The sequence below is a fragment of the Zingiber officinale genome, chromosome 6A (assembly GCF_018446385.1).
Source record: "Zingiber officinale cultivar Zhangliang chromosome 6A, Zo_v1.1, whole genome shotgun sequence".
NCBI classification, from domain to species: Eukaryota; Viridiplantae; Streptophyta; class Magnoliopsida; order Zingiberales; family Zingiberaceae; genus Zingiber; species Zingiber officinale.
In genome coordinates this window covers 8,758,021-8,764,189 of record NC_055997.1, presented here as the reverse complement: position 1 = coordinate 8,764,189, position 6,169 = coordinate 8,758,021, and positions in this window count along the sequence as shown.

Genomic DNA, 6,169 nt, shown 5'->3' with positions numbered 1-6,169 from the left:
GGTTGTCTAGTATTTGAAGCATAAGAGCATCTACATATCCTCAATCTCCTTTGATGTCATCGGAGACATCTCTTTAGATAAAGACACTCCATGCTTAAAAGGTAAGAAACCTTTCTAGGAGTTTTGCATGCTAAAAACGAGCAAGGATTTTTCTGATGTATTAAGCTTGGGATAAGTAAAATATATATATATATATATTTTTTTTGCGATCCCTTATTACTTTGATCTCAAAAATATATACATTCTCCCAAGTCCTTTATATCGAATTATTTGGACAATCATACCCTTACTTCTGACAACATTTTGATATTGTTTCCAACTACCAAAAAATGTTATCTACGTATAATACAAGAAACACCACCACGTTTCCATCACACCTTTTGTATACACAAGACTTATCCGTTTACTCAATAAATTCATAGGTCTGGATTACTTTGATAAACTGGATGTTCCAAGACCTTGAAGCTTTACCTCAGTTCATAGACTGATTGAGCTTGCACACAAGATATTATTAGCCCTTTACAATGAACCCTTCTGTTTGCTTTATATGAATGCTTTCTTCAAGACTTTCATTAAGGAATGTTGTCTTGACATCCACTTGCCAAATAGATAAAAGAATCCGGATAGAATTAAGCATGGCTACCAGTGAAAAAGTTTCCTTTTTCATCTAGCCTTGCTTTTGAAAGTTTCTACCTTCCTGTCTATCCCTCTTTTCCTATTATAGACCTTTTTACACCCAAAGGCTTTTACACCATTTGGTGGTTCTACAAGCTTCCAGATTTTATTAGAATACATATATTCTAATTCTGTTATTCATTACTCTTTGCCAAGATGTTGCATCTTTATCTTGGAATGCTTCGTCATATGTCCGGAGATCATGTCCTTCAGGGATCGAGTCCAAAACTCTCCCAAAACATGAATCTTTTGGGTTGTCTAACAACCCTCCCACTAGACGAGAAACTTTCTGTAATTATGTATCATTTGTCATACGTGTTGCAGTTTCCTTTTGGTATCTTATCTTGTACAGTTGGTACTAGATTAGACATGTCTTTTATTATTCCCTTAAGAACAAATTTTCTTATGGGCACATGGTTTATTGCATAGTCCTTTTCTAAAAATCGGTCATTGATGCTAACATTTTCCATAATGAAAACTTACTTTCGATCCTCTGGTGATTCCTGCACCAATAACCTTCCTCTTTTTGATTCTGGTAGCACAGTTCAAAGTTAGGTAAAGTATAATAAAAAATACTGTAGGATAAGTAAGGATTTTGAGGATAAATAAAATAATCTTTCAATTTACATAAAGTCAAGATTCCCCCCCTTAATTTTTGAACACCAGGTTATGTAAGTAAAGATGTTCCCCCTTAATATAATAGATGTAAAAATAAATTCTGTTTTGACTTAACTTATACTATGATCTTACCTAGTGACTTTTACTTTAACATTTCTTCTCCCTTTGACTTTATCAAATCAAAGTACTTAGTCTTGCGGTACATTAAGTAAATTTATTTGTATCTTGAATAGTTGTCTATAAAATAGGCGAAATATTCAATACTACCTCTTGTCCGGATAGTCATAGGATCACACAAATCAGAATGAACCAATTCAACATATCTTTGACTCCATACCCCTTAGACTTAAAGGTTCTTGGTTATTTTTCCTTCCAAATAAGACTCGTTGGAAGATTTTCACTACTAATGAACCCAAAGTTCATCAACTACCAAAATCCTACTCAAGTTAATATAACCTAGCCTTAGATGCCAAAGATATAATTGGTTCATTTCGAAGGTTACTTTCTCTTAAGTTAGAAGATGTGTTGCTAATTTCCATTTGTTGCATCATGAGAGTTATTGGATTTATAAATTGCCAACCAACGTGCGAGAACAGATAACTTCTCTCTTTTCTTAATAACAACTTTGTTATTAAAAGAGGCAGAATATCAAGTTCTTTGAATAGTTTAGGCGAAAACTAGTTCTTTTAAACTTGGTGCGTAAAGACAATTACTAAAATCCATGTTTTATTTTTATCAAAAGATAAACATCTCTCAACTGTGACACTACCATTTTCTGATGGTGCCCATGTGGGCGGTGTTTTAATTTTCATTTAGTTCTTGGGTTTCACGGAACCTGCAAGAATTAAGGACATGATTAATGGCATCCGTATCTACACTCAGAGTTCCGTAGATAACACCACTAAACATGTTTCAACTAATGAATCAAATACACCTATATTGTTCTTAATTCTAAGAAGACAGTCTACCTTAATGTCCAAGTCCTATTTCCAATCATTACAATTGGGACTACTAAGTCTTTTCTATAGTATGACTACTAGGGGATTGACAAACATTTTAAATCCAGAATCATAAAATATTTGGTCAAGATCAACTCCTTAAAATCCCCATGAATTTTGTATGCCACGATAGTGTGAACGTATACAAAATCGAAGAGGAGATTTTATTCATTAATTTTATTATCTCGTCAACTTTACTTTATGACGAATAAAATTAATAGTTAATCTGTCTTTGATCAAATATTTGGTCAAAACTTTTTGAATTTAAAATAACATTGATTCCTCAAACAATATTATTTAAATTCACCAACACCTCAAACACCATGAATTTTGCATACCACGATAGTGTGGACGTATACAAAATTTAAACATTTGTAAGAGGAGGGGTTTACCCATTAATTATCTTGTCAATAAATCTTTATGACAAATAAAATTACCTTAAACACCGTGAATTTTGTATGTCACGATAGTGTGGACGTATATAAAATCAAACATTTGTAAGAGGGGTTTTTAATTTTATTATCTTGTCAACCTATTTATTTGACAAATTAATAGTTGATTTTCTTCGGTCACACAAATAATAGCAGTGACTCCGATGGGGAGGATACTAGGCGTGCCTAAGTGTATAGTTACTTGACACTAAGTCCATTAATAAGATTATGTCCCTTCCAATGGGGAAGACTCTTAATTAACTTCTATAGTCATCCAAAATGGAAGTTTAATCTAGTGATCCGCAAACAAGCTCATCCGATATGGAGGCACTCGAGCCAACGCAAGACTTGTTGCATCACTTATAAACCGATAATGGAGACAGTGGAATTTATTTAAAATAAATCTCTCTCCCAGTTATGTAAGGAATTTTGCCTATGCTAGTCTACCTAACATACTAACAAGCACACACAACACAGACATAAAAGCAATAAATAGAAAAACTAATTTTCAACTATTATGACTTTTATCTATTGTTGTCCTCCGTGTGTCGCCAACCCTAGCTGTTGCCATCTTTGGCCACCACCACTGGGTCTAGTTGTCGCATCCATCTTGCTCCTTGTTCATTCGCCCAAGGTCCTCAAGTTCGCTTTGCAAGATTCGATCCATGATATAAATAGAATTTTACATTTTCGATCATATATTCCTCGAAGGAATGTACATGTAAACTAGATCAAAAGATAAAATCTAATAAAACTCAATCTGACTCTGCGTATTTTATAATACAATCATGCACACATAAAATGTCCTTGACATGTCGGTCCATCACACACACATAATAACTAAAGCCATAATAGTTGGATCTTGCATCCACAAAGTTAGCATCCTACTATTAACCTGCCTAAATTATGTATGACATATGCATAATTAAACTAATACCAAATACACAGAGAACCCTAGCTCGATACCAATTGTTGGTTGCTACTCGAAAACCTAGAGGTTCCTTGTATAAAAATTTTGTACAAAGGTCGAACATTTTCCTAGCTACCATGTGTTCTTTTAAATTAAATTTTGGATCGCTGGAACTTAACATGTTTGATCCAAAACTTAATCTATTTGTTCTTTAGGTTTTGACTTGGATCTCTGCGGAACTTGTTTGATCCAAATCACCTAAGTTATTAATTCCATTAAATATTAATTTCAAAATTGGTTCCCAGTCTTGGCGTGGCGAGACACATGGCCTTCTTGGATATGGAGCAACGACTAGACAAAACCTTTTAAGGAAAGCTAATATTTTCCTAAAATAACTTTAGGTCAACCGAAAGAACAATCAAATCACAAGGAAATGAAAACAAAAGAACACTATATCGAAAACAAATTGAAACACTAGAATCGTATGCCTCTTGTATTTAGTATTATTTCCAAAAATAACTATTATGATGTGGAAAGAAAAATTACTAGTTATACCTTTTAGAAAGACCTATTGATCTTCTACGTATTCCTCTTCTAACCTCGGACGTTGTGTGATCTTCTTGAGATGAGAACCACCTAGGCACCTTCTTTCTTCTTCCTTCAGTTTGACCGTGACAAGAACTTCCAAGGATGAAGAATTTTCCCAACTAAGCTCCAAGGGATGCATGCTTTCTCTCCTTCTTCTCCTTCCTTGATTCGACCACATCCTCCAAGCTCCAAGAGATGATAGATTTCGGCCACAACAAGAGGAGAAAGAGAAAGGAAGGATCGGACACCAAGGAAAAAAGAGGAGAAAATAGAATAGAGTCCTTAGCCTTAAAGCCTCCTCTAACCCCTCTTTTATAATCCTTGGTCTTGGCAAATAAGGAAAATTTAATAAAAACTTCCTTAATTCTTTTGCCATTGAAAAGGAAAATTTATTTAATTAAAATAATTTTCTCTTTTCAAATTACAATGGCCGACCACAACAAATAAAATCTCCAAGCAAATAAAATTTTAAACACCAATTAAAACTTCCTTATTTGCTTCCGGAAATTTATAAAAATTTCTCTAATAATTTTTATCCCTTCATGATTGGTTTATAAAAAGGAAATTTAATAAATTAAAATCTTTCTTTTAAACATGTGGATAAAAAGAAAGTTATCTCTATAATTAAAATCTCTTTTAATCTACAAATAAGGAAAGATATCAAATCTTTTCTTAATCTTTTGTAGAAGAAAATATTTAATTTTAAACTCTCTTTTAAATCATGAACATGATTAAAAAGGAAAATTTTCTTAAAATTTAAAATCCTCCTTTAATCAACAAATAAGGAAAGATTTCAAATTTTAAACTCTCTTTTAAACATGTAGATGATTTACAAATAAGGAAAGTTTTTACCAAAAATTAAAACCATCCTTTAACTACAAATAAGGAAAGAGATTAATCTCTTCTCTTAATCTTTGTAAAGCTATAAAGGAAATTTTAATTTTTAAACTCTCTTTAAAATCATGATATCCACATAAGAAATAATTTTAATAAAATCCTTTTTAATATTCTAGTGAGCCACCTAAGCTTGGGACCCAAGCTTTGGTCGACACCTACATGGCTCATCCACTTGGTCTTGCCGACCCTAGCTTGGGTTCCAAGCTAGCTTGGCCGACCTCATTGGGTAAGAAGATGGGTATGTGGTGGGTATAAATCTCTATATACAAGAGGCTACGATAGGGACCGAGAGGAGGAATTGGTTTGGTCTCGATGAAATTAAGCATCCCGTGTTCGCCGAACACCTTACTATTCATCAATAATAATCATTCCACTAAAGAACTATTATTGAACTCTGCGCAATCCCAAATTATATTTTGGGCCCTTCTTATTATAGGTGTGTCGGTTCTCCGTGTTTAAAATAACAAATGTCCACTAATTAAGTAAATTCGACAACTCACTTAATTAATATCTAGCTCAAGAGTAGTACCACTCAACTTCAGCCGTCGTATGGGACTAAGTCTACTGCGGGGTTTAACATGTCAATCCTTGAGCTCTTCTTGGGGACATTCTCAACATAGATTACTAGGACACAGTTCCTTCTATAATCAACAACACTATAAATGATATCATTTTCTAACTTATCGGGCTTATTGATTTGTCAACTAAATCTCACCCATTGATAAATTAAAGAAATAAATATCAAATATCGTGCTTGTTATTATATTAGGATTAAGAGCACTCCATAATAACTGAGGTCTTTGTTTCTTTATAAAGTCAGTATAAAAAAATGACCTCTAATGGTCCTACTCAATACACTCTTAGTGTACTAGTGTAATTATATAGTTAAGATAAACTAACACATAATTACACTACGATTTCAATGGTTTGTTCCTTTCCATCATGGTCGTGAGCTCTGTTTATAATTTATAAGTGCGATAACATGATCTTACGTATGTGACACCACACCATGTTATCTACAATATAAATTAATTGATCAACTACATTTATCA